Genomic DNA, 17898 nt, shown 5'->3' on the forward strand with positions numbered 1-17898 from the left:
TGGTTGAAGCATTGCTTTGCTAGACTGGAATGGGAATATTCTCAAATCTTTTATACCTCTTCTGGATAATGTGTCTTCTTTTCTCTGGATAATCATAGTTCCTCTTTTTATAGTTCTTCAATGAAGCAGAAACCTTGTTAAACTGTCAAAATGGAAGAAAAAAATGTGTTTTGTGTGAAACTGAAATAATTGTCTGTGCAAGTTGCATCCATTGTTCCTCTATACAAGATCAAAGCATTAGAGGAGAAAAAACAAAGGATGGGGAAAGTAAGAAGTCATAAACATACCAGATTTTTATCCTATGACTCATTGTCCAAAAAAGTTTTTGCACAATAGAGCACTGAATTTTTATGTTTTCAGATTTCACTGTGAGTTCTTACAGGACATCCTGTTCTGATGTATTGTCAGGCAAGTGAAGTAAATACAGTCACAGTGCAGAGAGAACTGTCAGCCACAAAACGCGATGGGCTTGACTTTATATGGCTGGAGGTATATAAGAGGATGTTAATTTTGCTATTACTGACAGATTATCCTTTAACTTGGTGGTTGGATGTGAAAGTTCCTGCTCAACACTCAGCACAGAAAGAGCCCTTCAGGAATGTGTGGCTCTTTATCTCTTCTTGGGTGAGGCAGGGCCTCAGACTCTTTCTTTCAAGTAAGAGAGAAACTGCAGTATTTCACACCACTGTATAGTTGGTAAATGTTGAGTTTTTAATGGAGACTGATTCAGTTTACAATCAGCCTTGATGTGATGGAAAAGAGCAAATTGTGGGCTTTGTTGACTGAGGTGGCATTTCTAGGCCAAGACTCAGTGACGCTACAGACAATAACAGAGAAGCTAACAGGTGGTAGGATTAAGGGGAATTAGAGCTGAAAAATCAAACCAATGGAAGTGCAGATGCTTGGTGTATGGATTCTTCCTAGTATTTGGGCAGCTATGTAACAAATAAAACTGATAAGGACCTATATGAAAGCTACATAGTGCTTTTTACTAGTTCTTAAAGACATGCACAATAGTTAGTCAACTTCTGAAATGAGAAAGGGTTTGCCCTGGTCTCTGACTACATTTTTTTTTCTCCCCCACTACTGTCAGCTGTCTGCCTGGATACCAACCACCCAACTTCAGAAATGGCTGCATTTTATTAGTGGATGAAATGATTTTTATATGCCAGGAGCTGATAAAAGCACTTTGAGGTCATTCAGGATGGAAATCATTATATCAATGTTTATATATTAAAATTATTATTAGAGTGGTCAGAAATCAGTTTTGTTCCCTGTGAAAAATTGAATTCTCAGGAAAAAAAATCAAGTACTGAAAATTTTTACACCCCCCTCCCCAACACACAATAAAATGTTGCTTAGAAACTGTCTTATGAGGATTGTAGTTTGAGTACATCATGTCCTCGTTATCTGCTGTGAGCGGGGTTCCCTGCCCACGCTACATCTCCTAGGATGCACCACAGACACCTCTTGCTGAGTTGCCATGATACACCATGAGCAATGTACTTCAGGCAGAGAGCTTGTCCTATGAAGGAGAATGTGGGCACAATGCATGTAAACTACAACGCCAACGAGGCACCACAGCAGCATTTCCAAATCAACATTTTAGTCCAATCCAAAAAACTTTTTTTTTTTCCAAGAGAAGTTAAAACTTTCTGCAGGATGCAGACCCTTTTCACAAAACACTTCACTTCATTTTCTGGGTATACCAAAAGAATAGGAGACACTTGGTATGGATTTTAATCAGGCCCCAACTTTATTATATAGATGTCTGGGACTACCAAGCAGCTAAAGTGTACAGTGCAGGCAAATCCATGCGTATTCAAATCATTACGTGGGGCTTCCACCAGTCCCCCTTCATTTTCCATCCAGGTTCCCACAGCCAACCCATGGCTTGGACCTTACCATCCACCCCCCTCGTAGAAGGATTAAGGTGGGCTATAAGAATGGGAGAGAGGGAGTTGGGTTGGCTCCCTGCTGTACCAATCATAGGAATCCCCAACCTCCCTCCCCCATTCTATTCCTTTAACTAGCTCCTACTCTTAAGTCCTTTACCAGGCCATTTTTCTGGTCACTGGATGCCTTCCCTAGGGAATACTTGCACTGGACATCCACTCCATACTTACAAAATAAGTTGCGACATATAGCCTAATCACCTTTTCTCCTCACCAGAAATGGTCTATCCTGACACCCACTGTGAGGAAGGTGAAAAATCCTCACTCCATCAAAGCCAATCTGGGGGTGTGGGAAAAATTCCTTTCCCGCCCTCCTTAAAAAGGAGCAATGCCCACAGCAGAGTCCTAGCCCAACCTGATATTCGCTACCTCTAGGGGAGGGAGGGTGGGTGCTGCCTTGCCTGCTGTGTGGAAAAAGGAGCTTCCAATGCCCAGGTCTTGCACTTTTATAGCCTTCAGACCTCACGTTCCTGGGAGATGAGTAAGCACCGCAAAGCTGACCAGTGTTCACCTTTTGCAGCAGTTTAACCTCGTTCTCCTGTCCCCCCAGCCGTAACGCACAGCTGTCTTCCCTTGGCAAGCCCAGACAAAGTTTCCCCCACTTTAGGTGTGGGGTGGTCATTGAAAACCCAACTTCTCACCCAAAAAAGTTTTTTGATGGAAAATTTTCACCCATCCTTAATCATTATATTGATAATCCATTAATACATGCATTAAGAGAGGGCAAATGGATTGAGAGTAAACTCATTCCTCTGCTTGCTACCTAAAGGAACAGAGCTGCTACAGCAAGTAGAGAGAATTTATTAGCATGGAAACATGCCTCCTGTTCTAGCTATAGTAACTTCACATAGATGTTCATGCACACATTAATTTATGAAACTATACATTTTCTTTAAAGGGCATAGTCATGAAACTAAAGGATGCCAGGTGAGAAACAACTAGGGAATAACTGGTGGGCCTACAGTACAAGGGGGTCCCAGTTCAAGACTAGAACTCCTAGGCACTACAGTAATACAAATAATAAACTGTAAAATAGAAATCACTTCTTCAATGAGACATATAAGCAACTGCTGGGTAACATGTTAGAGCAAGTGGAAATAGATGGGGAATTGGCTGGCACTTGCTACAGAAGACAAAAGGCAAATGTAAATTGTTATCTGGAATTGTTTTGTGAGATCCAAGAAGTAGATAATGCAATCTAAATTTAGTCAAGTTTAATTTCCTGGACACTCCTGCTTCCAGGACTTACTTTATTAAAGTACAGTAAAAACTGTACTGGAGATGGACAGTTCACTTCTTGCTGCCTCCTCCAAGTCTCTCTATGCATTATAGGCAATGTACAGTATTGCCAGGGGGGTTGGGAACTCAGCTCAGCTGTGGATAGGGCTTCTTGGGGTTTGGGAACTCAAACCGGGCAGAAGCTTCCGGCACAAGCTTTGAGTCAAATGGTTAATCCAGCCATGATATCATCAATCTTGCATAAAACTCCTAGTTTTATTTAGTCAGAACTCATTTCCAGTTCTATCGACACTTTTACAAAGAAAAGCTATAGAAATGTAAATGTATTTACAGTGCTTTTTAGTTTTTAGTTTTTAGCATGGTATAGGAGGAATGCATTAAAATGATGGCATCAGTCACAACTCCACATTTCATGGAGATTAAGTCTGCATTGTCCAAGTATTAAATTGAAATTTCATGAATGAATGAGAGAATACACCTCCACTATAGGGAAATTACATGTTCGGCTATGCAATACAGAGATCATTGGTTTTACAAACTAATTTAATCTGTTCATAAAAAGAAAAATGAGAATATAAACTGAATGTCAAACCCAAAAGAAACAAGAGAATAATAGCCTCCACTCCCACCAAAATATTGGAAGTATATGCTGAAGCTAAATTTACACTCTTAGGTTTTTACCCGCTGAGGGAAATGTTTTAGAGGTCAAAATTATCGAAATGATTAAACAAGTAGTAATACATTTTAGATATTTCTGTAAACCTCTATTATTTCAGCATTTACATTCCAAACCTATCCGGTTTCACCCTGCTCCAGATAAAGTGCCAGTTATAATTAAATGACTTCCTAAAAAGAACTCAGTTCTATAGTCATATAGCCAAAGTTTTAGGAGGAGACTGAATTCAGGGTGGTGCCTACTGCAGACTCTTCTTCGAAAAGGCTAATATAGATTTGTAAAGAAGTTTCACAAATTATTCTAAAGACATACAGGGCCAGATCTTCAGCTGGTGTAAACTGGTATAGTTTCATTGAAGCTGAGGATCTGGTCCCATACAACAATGAAAGCTTCACAGTTAAATGCGATTCTAAGAGTATCCATCTCAGTTTGTACATATTTGTATTCAATGTTTAAGGCTCATGATGCGTATGCTACTGATCTGCAGTCACAATTTCCTTCTGGAGGACTCCCACACACAATCTATTCTTTGAAGCATGGAAAATTTTGTACGGCAGGATTCATCAAACTGTGGGGGCACAGGTGAGTAATCTTGCCAGTTTTCTGGATCTAGTTTCATTCTCCTCAGCCCATTTCCATGTCACAGCCTAGACTAGCAATCTTCATTCTTTGTTTGACTATATTGGCAACATTTTGGTTTCTATCAAGTGCATTAAAAAAAGTCTTTAATCACATACTATTTCCAAATAATAAAATATTATGCATTTCTTTTCCATGTGGCATCTTATATTATTTTTCATTCTTGTATAATTACACTCTGACTTTTACTTAATAAATTCTGTTTTCCTTGTGCCTTTAGGCCATATTGTGCAATATTCTTTTTTTCTGTCTTCCAACCTGATTTTTTATTTTTGAGCTAGACACAGCAGCCTCAGAACTGAATGTACTATCTGTTTTATTGTGTATTGCCCATATTGTTTTTAAAAGGGCTGAAATTATTATTATTATTTTTTTTACTTGGTAAAATAAATTCACTAGTTCTCTGAGATCTTGTATGCAAACTTTCAGCTTGGAGTGAATTAGTCCAAGCTATTAAGAGTCAGCATTCACACGAATTATAAGGGAGAGGCTATTATTGTTTGAGAGTGGTATAAGGCAGGAGAACTCCAAATTAAAATTTGAAATTGAAACTCTCTGCATCAGTGGAACACACTAATTATGGGAAGCAAAGAATCAGCTAGTATCAGTTAGCTGATGCCTCCAGCTGGATTGCTGCCTGGCACATACCTGTGCAAAAACAGAAGGCAGATGGGGCATAGAAATACATTAGAAGACAATTTGATTCAGAACCACATAGGCAATACGGGAGATGAAACAGATTTTTAGAGGTAAGCGTAGAGTAAATTAACAAAGCATTTCTCTTTTCCATATGCTTGTCAGGCCCTGACTTTATAGTAAATGAGTGTGTTTGCTGTTTTAAAGTAATACCTACTCATTGTGATCTACTAAGCATCCTGAGATTCTTGAAGTTTAAGTTCCAGGTAACAGATTAACATGAATGTGGTTAGGCCTGCTCTACAGAGCACACAAGGTTTGTCTACAAAGCGCAAAAAAAAAAAAAAAAAAAAAAAAAATCACAGCAGTGAATCTCAGAGCCTAGATTAGCTGATGTGGGCTTGTGCTGTGGGGTTAAAAATAGTAGTGTAGACACTCCCGCTCAGGCTGGAGCCCGAGCTCTGAAACCTGATGAGGAGGGAGAGCCTCAGAGCTTAGGCTCCAGCCCAAACTCAAATGTCTACCCTGTTCTTTTTTTTGTTAAGCCTCTCAGTGCAAGCCCGAGTCAATTGACATGAGCTCTGAGACTTGCTGCTGCAGGGTTTCTTTTTCTTCTGGGTAGATGTAGTGACTGGTTTTTGTACCAATATAATTTATGTTAGGTATGATTTTTTTTAACCAAAATAGTTATACTGGTGCAATTCCTCATGTGGTTCACTTGTACTGGTATAAAGGTTCTTTAGAGCAGCACAGATTATTCTTCTTTCTGTACAGGAATAAGCATTACTGGTGTAAGGCACTGCATTCACACTAGGGAAGTTATATTGCTTTCTTTAACTATAGTGTTATAGTTAGTGGCACAACTTTTGTTTGTAGACTACTAGTAAACATGTTTATTACAATAGTACCTAAGAGCCAACCAAGAAAGGGTCCCATTATGCTAGGCACTCTACAATCAGACTAGTAGACAGGAGCTGCCTGAAGCGCTTATTATCGAAATAGACAAGACAGACACAGGCTGGGGAAAGGGATAGAACACACAAGCAGAATGAATAGCGTGATGGCAGCAAACATCATGTTAGTTCCATGAATTTGGTTTGTAGTGTGGTGTTTTTTGGGGAGTGTGTGTGAATTTAGTTAGGAGGGTATAAGCTGGATATGATGGGACAGGGAGAATGAGGGGATAAGAGGGGAGGTGTGGAGTGAAGCTGAGGTGAAGAGACTGGGGATGGGATATGGGGAGGGTTGGCCCAATCAGTACAGGGCAGAGAAAGTCTAGTCAAAACTGTATAAAGTTTTCTGAATGCCCAAAGGTCACTGCTTTGGCTGGTTTCAGAGTAGCAGCCGTGTTAGTCTGTATTCGCAAAAAGAAAAGGAGTACTTGTGGCACCTTTTGAGACTAACAAATTTATTTGAGCATAAGCTTTCGTGAGCTACAGCTCACTTCATCAGATGCATTCAGTGGAAAATACAGTGGGGAGATTTATATACATAGAGAACATGAAACAATGGGTGTTACCATACACACTGTAACCAGAGTGATCACTTAAAGTGAGCTATTACCAGCAGGAGAGCAGGGATGGGGGGAAGAAACCTTTTGTAGTGATAATCACGGTGGGCCATTTCCAGCAGTTGACAAGAACATCTGAGGAACAGTGGGTGGGGGGGAATAAACACGGGGAAATAGTTTTACTTTTGTGTAATGACCTATCCACTCCCAGTCTCTATTCAAGCCTAAGTTAATTGTATCCAGTTTGCAAATTAATTCCAATTCAGCAGTCTCTCATTGGAGTCTGTTTTTGAAGTTTTTTTGTTGAAGGATTGCCACTTTTAGGTCTGTAATCGAGTGACCAGAGAGATTGAAGTGTTCTCCAACTGGTTTTTGAATGTTATAATTCTTGATGTCTGATTTGAGTTCATTTATTCTTTTACGTAGAGACTGTCCAGTTTGACCAACGTACATGGCAGAAGGGCATTGCTGGCACATGATGGCATATATCACATTGGTAGATGCGCAGGTGAACGAGCCTCTGATAGTGTGGCTGATGTGATAAGGCCCTATGATGGTGTCCCCTGAATAGATATGTGGACAGAGTTGGCAACAGGCTTTGTTGCAAGGATAGGTTCCTGGGTTAGTGGTTCTGTTGTGTGGTGTGTGGTTGCTGGTGAGTATTTGCTTCAGGTTGGGGGGCTGTCTGTAAGCAAGGACTGGCCTGTCTCCCAAGATCTGAGAGAGCGATGGGTCATCCTTCAGGATAGGTTGTAGATCCTTGATGATGCATTGGAGAGGTTTTAGTTGGGGGCTGAAGGTGATGGCTAGTGGCGTTCTGTTATTTTCTTTGTTGGGCCTGTCCCGTAGTAGGTGACTTCTGGGTACTTTTCTGGCTCTGTCAATCTGTTTCTTCACTTCAGCAGGTGGGTACTGTAGTTGTAAGAATGCTTGATAGAGATCTTGTAGGTGTTTGTCTCTGTCTGAGGGGTGGAGCAAATGCGGTTGTATCGTAGAGCTTGACTGTAGACTATGGATCATGTGGTGTGATCTGGGTGAAAGCTAGAGGCATGTAGGTAGGAATAGCGGTCAGTAGGTTTCCGGTATAGGTGGTGGTTATGCAACCATCGCTTATTAGCACCGTAGTGTCCAGGAAGTGGATCTCTTGTGTAGACTGGTCCAGGCGGAGTTTGATGGTGGGATGGAAATTGTTGAAATCATGGTGGAATTCCTCAAGGGCTTCTTTTTCATGTGTCCAAATGATGAAGATGTCATCAATGTAGCGCAAGTAGAGTAGGGGCATTAGGGGATGAGAGCTGAGGAAGCGTTGTTCTAAGTCAGCCATAAAAATGTTGGCATACTGTGGGGCCATGCGGGTACCTATAGCAGTGCCGCTGATTTGAAGGTATACATTGTTCCCAAATGTGAAATAGTTATGGGTGAGGACAAAGTCACAAAGTTCAGCCACTAGGTTTGCCGTGACATTATTGGGGATACTGTTCCTGAAGTCTTGTAGTCCATCTTGGCATGGAATGTTGGTGTAGAGGGCTTCTACATCCATAGTGGCCAGGATGGTGTTTTCAGGAAGATCACCAATGGATTGTAGTTTCCTCAGGAAGTCAGTGGTGTCTCAAAGATAGCTGGGAGTGCTGGTAGTGTAGGGCCTGAGGAGGGAGTCTACGTTGCCAGACAATCCTGCTGTCAGGATGCCAATGCCTGAGATGACGAGGCGCCCAGGATTTCCAGGTTTATGGATCTTGGGTAGCAGATAGAATACCCCAGGTCGGGGTTCCAGGGTTGTTTCTGTGCGCATTTGTTCTTGTGCTTTTTCAGGGAGTTTCTTGAGCAAATGCTGTAGTTTCTTTTGGTAACCCTCAGTGGGATCAAAGGTTAATGGCTTGTAGAAATTGGTGTTGGAGAGCTGCCTAGCAGCCTCTTGTTCATATTCTGACCTATTCATGATGACGACAGCACCTCCTTTGTCAGCCTTTTTGATTATGATGTCAGAGTTGTTTCTGAGGCTGTGGATGGCATTGTGTTCTGCACGGCTGAGGTTATGGGGCAAGTGATGCTGCTTTTCCACAATTTCAGCCTGTGCACGTCGGCGGAAGCACTCTATGTAGAAGTCCGGTCTGTTGTTTCTCTGACCAGCTGGAGTTTCTGCAGGATTCCTGTCTGCAGTTTCCCCAAGGCCACATGGTGAAGGAAGCATCATCTGGCTCCAGTAGAGGGTGATGGACTTAGAAAGGCCTTACCTTCTTAAAAATTGATCTAAACTGTTTAACATGTTTAACTGTTTAACATCACAATAAAGAACTATTTTCATGCTGAGTGAGGGTTTTGTTCATTGGTTGACATCCACTTTAATTCCATACAAAGTAACATGCTAATGAAATGTTAATTGTGAGATTGTAACCTTGCAAAACTCAGAAAATTAAAGTTATTGCGATTCTATTCTGAATATTGACTTTGTAAAATATGCTTCCTGTGTGTACTAAGGATTACCGGCTTATTATACTGTCATATAGAAATGTCACTGTTTCTCCTGAACAGCTAAACACAGATGTGGGGGGGATCGAGCTTGATTTTATACTTGCTCACATATTAACAAGAGCTGTTAATAAATTCAGAATTACCGAGCTCACTTCTGCTCTGTTACACAAGGGGATTGCACCAGTAGAGGGAAGGCACTTAAAATAGTTGGCCAGTAAGATGTATTATTAGCATAGATGCTCGGACTGGGGGTGCTGCTGCACCCCCTGGCTTGAAGTGGTTTCCATTATATACAGGATTTACAAATTGGTTCAATGAGTCTCAGCATTGCCACTATAAAAATTGTTCCAGCACCCCCGGATTATTAGGCACTTGTATCAAATTCATGTCTATTGCCTAATAATATGTAATTATCTAGGGGAAGCCAATGTAGCGAGTGGAAGGCTTATTTGATGTGCTCAGGTTGGTGATAGTAGCTTGTTTTTGGCTGATCCATATTTTACAAAATGTGGATATTTTAAGGTAACAGTTTAGTACTGCCACAGAATTTTCAAAAGCCATAGATGACTGTTGCCTTTGACTAAACAGTTTATTACATGCCCTTGATTTGACTTCTGACACAAATTGTGAATTCTTACAGGGATGATCAAACTCAAGTTGGCGGTGTGAAACACCAGACATATAAACAAAAGAAACATGATGTTTCATTCATGTTATAGATCTCTTCCCAGAAATAACACTGAGAATTTGTAGACTGTAACTACTTTCCAGTAAAAACATCCAGTAATTGTATTACATTAATGATTCACATTCACATGATCTCTTAAATATGTCAGCATTGATTTTTGTTGGACTGACTGATTTGACTGTTGTGGCATAGACTCCATTCTTTACAAATAACTCCTAATAATAATTCTACCACCTCATGCGGGGATCCTGTCTGATCTCACAAGCTAAGCATAGCTAGGCCAGATTAGTACTCTAACAGGAAACCTAACATGGAACACACAGGATGCTGTAGGGAGGGATGCTGGTGTTTCAGCAGGTGGCATTTTCCTTGCAGTCTCTAGCATGCTGGGCTGCTGGAAGTGTTTTCTTTCAGAAGAGATGTAAAACCAAGGTTCTGACAACTTGTGGTCACTAATGACCCCGTGGCCTTTTTCTTAAAAGAAAAGGGGCTAGAGTAATTTGTCTGACAAATTCTAACTCTAGTAATTTCTGTACATTCTCCCTACCTAAAATCCATTCAACTTCAACTGATACAGTATTCTATATTCCTATCCTAAATGGTTGTGTAGTATTGCTGTGTACTGTTAAAAGGTTGCCTTGTTTCACCCCAAATATGGCTGCATTTCAGTATTGAAGCAATCTTAATATTTTTCTTTCTTCAGAGGAGGAGTTTGAAGTTATAGCTAAATCTGTGTAAGTATTTTGACGCCTCTTGAATAAAAGGTACTGTAGAAGTACAAAGTATTAGCTATTAAGAGTGCCACTTACTGAGTCACTAGTAAAAATTTTTGTGGCAACTTGGTTTTCCTGGGAAGTCTCCCATCTACAATTACTGACCAGACATGACACTGCTGAGGGAAGCTTTGAGAAGATCATAACAAAGAGTTAAGATTATTTAAATGCTCTTTAGCTTTCCATTTGGTTTCATGCTAACACTCTAGCTTCCCATAAAGCTGTAATGATTAACCTGTTAGTACAGGCATTCACTTCAGACTTCCATTAGCATTCGATGTTATCCACTAGAAGTCAAATATAAAAGGATATGTGTATCAGCTATTCACTATGAATGCATAAAGGTCTGGTCAGCCTGTGTAATAACTTGAATTGTGAACTGAGGGTAATAAACAGTGGAATAAAAGTTATAGGGCAGAGATAGCCATAAGACAAACTACTTCACATATACAATAGGAAGAATAGAGAACACTGCAGGATGTGGCACCTGACTAATCATGAGCTGAGAGTACAGTGGCCCAAAGAAACAAACTAGTAATTGTATCTCAGTGCTACATCCTAAGCAGTGTGTTTTCTCTGCCTTTTTTTGTTGATAATGATGTTAACATTGCAATATTCTTAATCACAAAAGCAATGTCTGCCACTGAAATATTTAGGTCAATTAGGTTCCTAAATACCATGAAGGATCTGGGCCTATCTGCCGCTTCAGTATCCCAACTTCACCATTTAGGCACCACTGATCTTTTCAGAACTGCTATTCAACTGCCTCATAACCCACTAGGCACATAAGTTTTTGCTCGTCATCTTTGAAAATTGCCTAAGCACTAATGCCACTCACAGCTAACAAGGTACTTGGAGACTTAGCTCAAACTGAAGTTCCCAGAGGCCCCAAAGGAGGATTCTCAAATTAGGCAAGGAAATGCCGATCTTTCCAGCTGGCCCTAATACCATAGGTATGCTCTGAGTGTGTCTAAATCCTGTCATAGCCCATGGCAGAAGGATTGGATGCAAGGCATCAGTGTTTGGGAGCAGCAGAGCACCTGCACAAAAGGGCAAAGAGAAAAGAAGGGTCCGTGTGAGAGGAGTATTGACCATAAGTGGGCAGGGGAGATTGTGTGTTGGTTGCTAGGTCATGGGATACCCAAGTGGCTGACCTTGGTTACGTGCCTGATTCCAGGGCATGGTTCAGGGCACAGGATTCCAAGTGGAGGGAGGCACCTATTTGTGACCCATCAGCCACATGCACCAGGTCAGCAGCTGTTTAGGCACCTAAGATCCCTGGATTTCACTTCTGGCTAGCTTAGGCAGCTCCCTGTCTTAGGTGCCTAACTCTTCCCAGGCATTGTATGGAGAGCCTAGATACCTAGCTTGGGGCTTAGGATTGCATTAGGCAGCAGGCCCCATAGTGTATATATTTCTCTACACAGCAGTTAAACGCTGGTGGCTAGCCTGAACTGTAGGGCTGTAAAATCGCAGTGTAGATGCTCTGGTTGGAGCCCAGAGCTTGGGCTCCAGCATGAGTCCAAATGTCTACAATGCAATTTACAGCCCCACTAACCTGAGTCACTTGTCCTGAGTCAGCTGTGAGTGATTAATTGATGTGTAGACATACCTAGGGGGATTAGGCATTGCAACACTGAGTGGAGGAATGCCAAAGTTCCTTTGAAGATCTGGGCCCTAATGTTTACTACAAATTTATAATAGCAATGCATTGCATTTAAAGCTCTCTGAGTCAGGTGAGGCACTGCTATTCAGAAAAAGAGTAAAACAGTATTGGTGACAAAATCGAGATGCTCGTCAGCAGAAATGAGAGGGATTGAAAACTGGATACTTAATAGGAATTTTGCAAAAAAAGAGAGATCTGGTAAGTATTGCTGTATTAATATAAAATAAATAAAAAGTTTCTCCTCCAAGCATTAAACTGGAGGCACACAAGATAATTAGAAAACATTTGCAATGGAATATAGTTATGTAAGATAAAATAGGAATCCTTGTTGGGATATAGGCATGTACAATACCTTGGACTTCCCTTTTCTTACAGGGGGATATAAGAAACAGAATATCACCAATAAACTCCAAAATCTGAGAGACTATGGATTTTTTTTCATGACTTTCAACAGCAGAATTGGGCCCTAAAACATCATCCATTCCTATATCTTGGAGAAGAAGAGTGAACTATTATAGCTTATAGGTTGATGTCGCTGTTTTTAAAACTAATGGGCTTTTTCTTCCTTCCATTTCATTTTCATGTCCACTTTGGATCACATTTGGGATCTGGAAAATACAATAAGAATTTCCTATGTTTGCCTCCTTCAGAGTTATTTTTAGTGCAAGTTTCAATTTGCATTAGTTTGATCAATGCTTAGGTTTTTGAAAGCTAATTGCAAAGCACCATTAGTTGAGTGGAATGTGGACTTAATGACTTCCTGAGATGCCAGAAAGAGCTCTTAATTTCATCATGGTCTGTTCTTTCTAACAAGAAATGGATAACAATAATAAACAAAACAATACTGGCTTGTGTGTGTGGGGGGGGAGGGAGGGGAATGTAAAGAATGAGAAACTACAACTGTAGCCAATCGAAAAGAGCTATTAAGTTCTTGAATCATATGGATCAGAATAAAAACAAACTTTTCTCTTTAATAAATATTTTTGTTCCTGGCATAGCCTCCTTCACCCACTGTGAATCCTATGAATATTCATGTGCAAGCTGTAGCAACTGACATTCAAAAACTAAAGACTTAGGATTTTTAATTTTTCCCCTCCTCGAATGAGAGGAGCCAGAAGGATCTGATAAAGAATAGAGGTCACTTGCAGCATGGCTTCATGGAGCTGTCTCTCCATACAGGAGGATTTTATTTTGATAAGCAAAGGTCAGTAAATGCAAAGTATTTTGGCAAATGCAAATTTATTAATTTCTTTCTTAATTTTCTTTCCATTCCCAGTCTCTATTCAAGCCTAAGTTAATTGTATCCAGTTTGCAAATTAATTCCAATTCAGCAGTCTCTCGTTGGAGTCTGTTTTTGAAGCTTTTTTGTTGAAGTATAGCCACTCTTAGGTCTGTGATCGAGTGACCAGAGAGATTGAAGTGTTCTCCAACTGGTTTTTGAATGTTATAATTCTTGACGTCTGATTTGTGTCCATTCATTCTTTTACGTAGAGACTGTCCAGTTTGGCCAATGTACATGGCAGAGGGGCATTGCTGGCACATGATGGCATATATCACATTGGTAGATGCGCAGGTGAACGAGCCTCTGATAGTGTGGCTGATGTGATTAGGCCCTATGATGGTATCCCCTGAATAGATATGTGGACAGAGTTGGCAACGGGCTTTGTTGCAAGGATAGGTTCCTGGGTTAGTGGTTCTGTTGTGTGGTGTGTGGTTGCTGGTGAGTATTTGCTTCAGGTTGGGGGGCTGTCTGTAAGCAAGGACTGGCCTGTCTCCCAAGATCTGAGAGAGCGATGGCTCGTCCTTCAGGATAGGTTGTAGATCCTTGATGATGCGTTGGAGAGGTTTTAGTTGGGGGCTGAAGGTGATGGCTAGTGGCGTTCTGTTGTTTTCTTTGTTGGGCCTGTCCTGTAGTAGGTGACTTCTGGGTACTCTTTTGGCTCTGTCAATCTGTTTCTTCACTTCAGCAGGTGGGTATTGTAGTTGTAGGAATGCATGATAGAGATCTTGTAGGTGTTTGTCTCTGTCTGAGGGGTTGGAGCAAATGCGGTTATATCGTAGCGCTTGGCTGTAGACAATGGATCGAGTGGTATGATCTGGATGAAAGCTAGAGGCATGTAGGTAGGAATAGCGGTCAGTAGGTTTCCGATATAGGGTGGTGTTTATGTGACCATCGCTTATTAGCACCGTAGTGTCCAGGAAGTGGATCTCTTGTGTGGACTGGTCCAGGCTGAGGTTGATGGTGGGATGGAAACTGTTGAAATCATGGTGGAATTCCTCAAGAGCTTCTTTTCCATGGGTCCAGATGATGAAGATGTCATCAATGTAGCGCAAGTAGAGTAGGGGCATTAGGGGACGAGAGCTGAGGAAGCGTTGTTCTAAGTCAGCCATAAAAATGTTGGCATACTGTGGGGCCATGCGGGTACCCATCGCAGTGCCGCTGATTTGAAGGTATACATTGTCACCAAATGTGAAATAGTTATGGGTCAGGACAAAGTCACAAAGTTCTGCCACCAGGTTAGCCGTGACAGTATTGGGGATACTGTTCCTGACGGCTTGTAGTCCATCTTTGTGTGGAATGTTGGTGTAGAGGGCTTCTACATCCATAGTGGCTAGGATGGTGTTTTTAGGAAGATCACCAATGGACTGTAGTTTCCTCAGGAAATCGGTGGTGTCTCGAAGATAGCTGGGAGTGCTGGTAACGAAGGGCCTGAGGAGGGAGTCTACATAGCCAGACAATCCTGCTGTCAGGGTGCCAATGCCTGAGATGATGGGGCGTCCAGGATTTCCAGGTTTATGGATCTTGGGTAGCAGATAGAATATCCCAGGTCGGGGTTCTAGGGGTGTGTCTGTGCGGATTTGTTCTTGTGCTTTTTCAGGGAGTTTCTTGAGCAAATGCTGTAGTTTCTTTTGGTAACTCTCAGTGGGATCAGAGGGTAATGGCTTGTAGAAAGTGGTGTTGGAGAGCTGCCTAGTAGCCTCTTGTTCATACTCCGACCTATTCATGATGACGACAGCACCTCCTTTGTCAGCCTTTTTGATTATGATGTCAGAGTTGTTTCTGAGGCTGTGGATGGCACTGTGTTCTGCATGGCTGAGGTTATGGGGTAAGCGATGCTGCTTTTCCACAATTTCAGCTCGTGCACGTTGGCGGAAGCAGTCTATGTAGAAATCCAGGCTGCTGTTTCGACCTTCAGGAGGAGTCCACCCAGAATCCTTCTTTTTGTAGTGTTGGCAGGAAGGTCTCTGTGGGTTAATATGTTGGTCAGAGGTGTGTTGGAAATATTCCTTGAGTCTGAGACGTCGAAAATAGGATTCTAGGTCACCACAGAACTGTATCATGTTCGTGGGGGTGGAGGGGCAAAAGGAGAGGCCCCGAGATAGGACAGATTCTTCCGCTGGGCTAAGAGTATAGTTGGATAGATTAACAATATTGCTGGGTGGGTTACAGGAACCATTGTTGTGGCTCCTTGTGGCATATAGTAGTTTAGATAGCTTAGTGTCCTTTTTCTTTTGTAGAGAATCAAAGTGTGTTTTGTAAATGGCTTGTCTAGTTTTTGTAAAGTCCAGCCACGAGGAAGTTTGTGTGGAAGGTTGGTTCTTTATGAGAGTATCCAGTTTTGAGAGCTCATTCTTAATCTTTCCCTGTTTGCTGTAGAGGATGTTGATCAGGTGGTTCCACAGTTTCCTTGAGAGTGTGTGGCACAAGCTGTCAGCATAGTCTGTGTGGTATGTAGATTGTAATGGATTTTTTACCTTCAGTCCTTTCGGTATGATGTCCATCTGTTTGCATTTGGAGAGGAAGATGATGTCTGTCTGTATCTGTGCGAGTTTTTTCATGAAGTTGACAGATTTCCACTCTATACGGCTAAATTCAGTGCCTTGCATTATCACAGGTTTCAGAGTAGCAGCCGTGTTAAAAGAAAAGGAGTACTTGTGGCACCTTAGAGACTAACAAATTTATTAGAGCATAAGCTTTCGTGAGCTACAGCTCACTTCATCGGATGCATTTGGTGGAAAAAACAGAGGAGAGATTTATACACACACACACAGAGAACATGAAACAATGGGTTTATCATACAAACTGTAAGGAGAGTGATCACTTAAGATAAGCCATCACCAACAGCAGGGGGGGGAAAGGAGGAAAACCTTTTATGGTGACAAGCAGGTAGGCTAATTCCAGCAGTTAACAAGAATATCAGAGGAACAGTGGGGGGTGGGGTGGGAGGGAGAAATACCATGGGGAAATAGTTTTACTGTAGCTCACGAAAGCTTATGCTCTAATAAATTTGTTAGTCTCTAAGGTGCCACAAGTACTCCTTTTCTTTTTGCGAATACAGACTAACACAGCTGCTACTCTGAAACCTGTCAGAGAAATAATAGAATTGTAGGGTTGGAAGTAACCTCATGAGGCCAGCCAGTCCATTGCCGCCATACTGAGGCAGGATTAGATACTGTCCTAGACCATCTAACATGTAGATTTTTAAGAACAATGATGGGAATTCCACAACCTCCCAAGGTAACCTGTTCCTGTGTTTAACTAGCTTTCCAGTTAGAAATCTCCTTTGCTGAAGATTAAGCCAATTTCTTCCTGCCCTATCCTCAGTGAATATGGAGAACAGTTGATCTCTGGCCTTTTTATAACCTTTTACATATTTGAAACCTGTTTTCCTCTTTTCCACTCAGCCTCCTCTTTTCTAGACTAAATATGTCCATTTTTTTTCAACCTTTCCTCATAGTGGTTTTCTAAACCACCTCCTTTTTGTTGCTCTCCTCTGTCCAGTTAGTCCAGAACTTTTGTAAAGTGTGGTGCCTAAAACTGGATAAATTGCTTCAGGAGAGGCCTCATCAGTGCTGACTAGAGTGGAATAATTATCTCCCATGTCTTACGACACTCCTGGGTGGGTGAAGTCCTTAAAAATTGTGCCTATATATTAAAATTGACACTGGTTCTAGTCAAAAAAGTACTTAATTTCATATTTTCCCAATATGCTCTCAGTGTTGTGGGTTTAAAAAAAAAAGTGCCGTTCATGCAAACACTCTCCATCTCCCTCTTAAAGATAAAGTTGGCAGCTACTTGCTCCATTTTATGCAAATTCCTAGTTCCTGGCCAGTCTTAGGTGGAGAAAAGTTTGGGTACTCTAACAAACCACTGTGCCTTTCCTTGCTCACTTTTTTAAACTATAACATGAGCCTTGAAGCCATGAGAAACATAAAAAACTTCATAGCTGCTAACCTGAAATATTTTTGGCACCAGCACATAAGTATTTCTAAACAATTAATGAATATTTCTTTAGGAATGAAGCATCAGGCTGTTTGGAGTGCTGGGGCTCTTCCATTCAGCTTTTAGGCTCCCACTGGAACTCTCTCAGTAGTTAAATTTAAGCATCCTTTAAAACACAATTTATTTAGATATTTATGAGAAGCAAAACATTTTTCAAATTCCTTAAGTTGTTTCTGCAACCTATTAAAATAGATGGAATGTTTTGGCTGGTATTAGTTGTTTTCCCCTTGGATTTTCATAGCTTTGCTAGGCAGCAATTAGCAGCAGCAGCTCGAGGGCTCCCTGCATGTTCATTATGTGGAAATTAATTTCATCTCTTTCCAGTTATAAGTTTTCTTTTTTTCTATCTGATTTCTCCCA

General features: G+C 41.2%; 1 long non-coding RNA gene across 1 annotated transcript in view; it reads left to right on the plus strand.

The window, feature by feature from the left end:
• The window catches only part of LOC122459873, a 91561-nt gene that overhangs the window by 21898 nt on the left and 51765 nt on the right, over window positions 1-17898 (plus strand). Inside the window, exons 2-3 of the long non-coding RNA XR_006280830.1 lie at window positions 1094-1194; window positions 4328-4452. This is a non-coding gene — a long non-coding RNA (uncharacterized LOC122459873). The remainder of the gene's footprint in view (window positions 1-1093; window positions 1195-4327; window positions 4453-17898) is intronic.

Source organism: Dermochelys coriacea, chromosome 4, assembly GCF_009764565.3.
Source record: "Dermochelys coriacea isolate rDerCor1 chromosome 4, rDerCor1.pri.v4, whole genome shotgun sequence".
Lineage (NCBI taxonomy): Eukaryota > Metazoa > Chordata > Testudines > Dermochelyidae > Dermochelys > Dermochelys coriacea.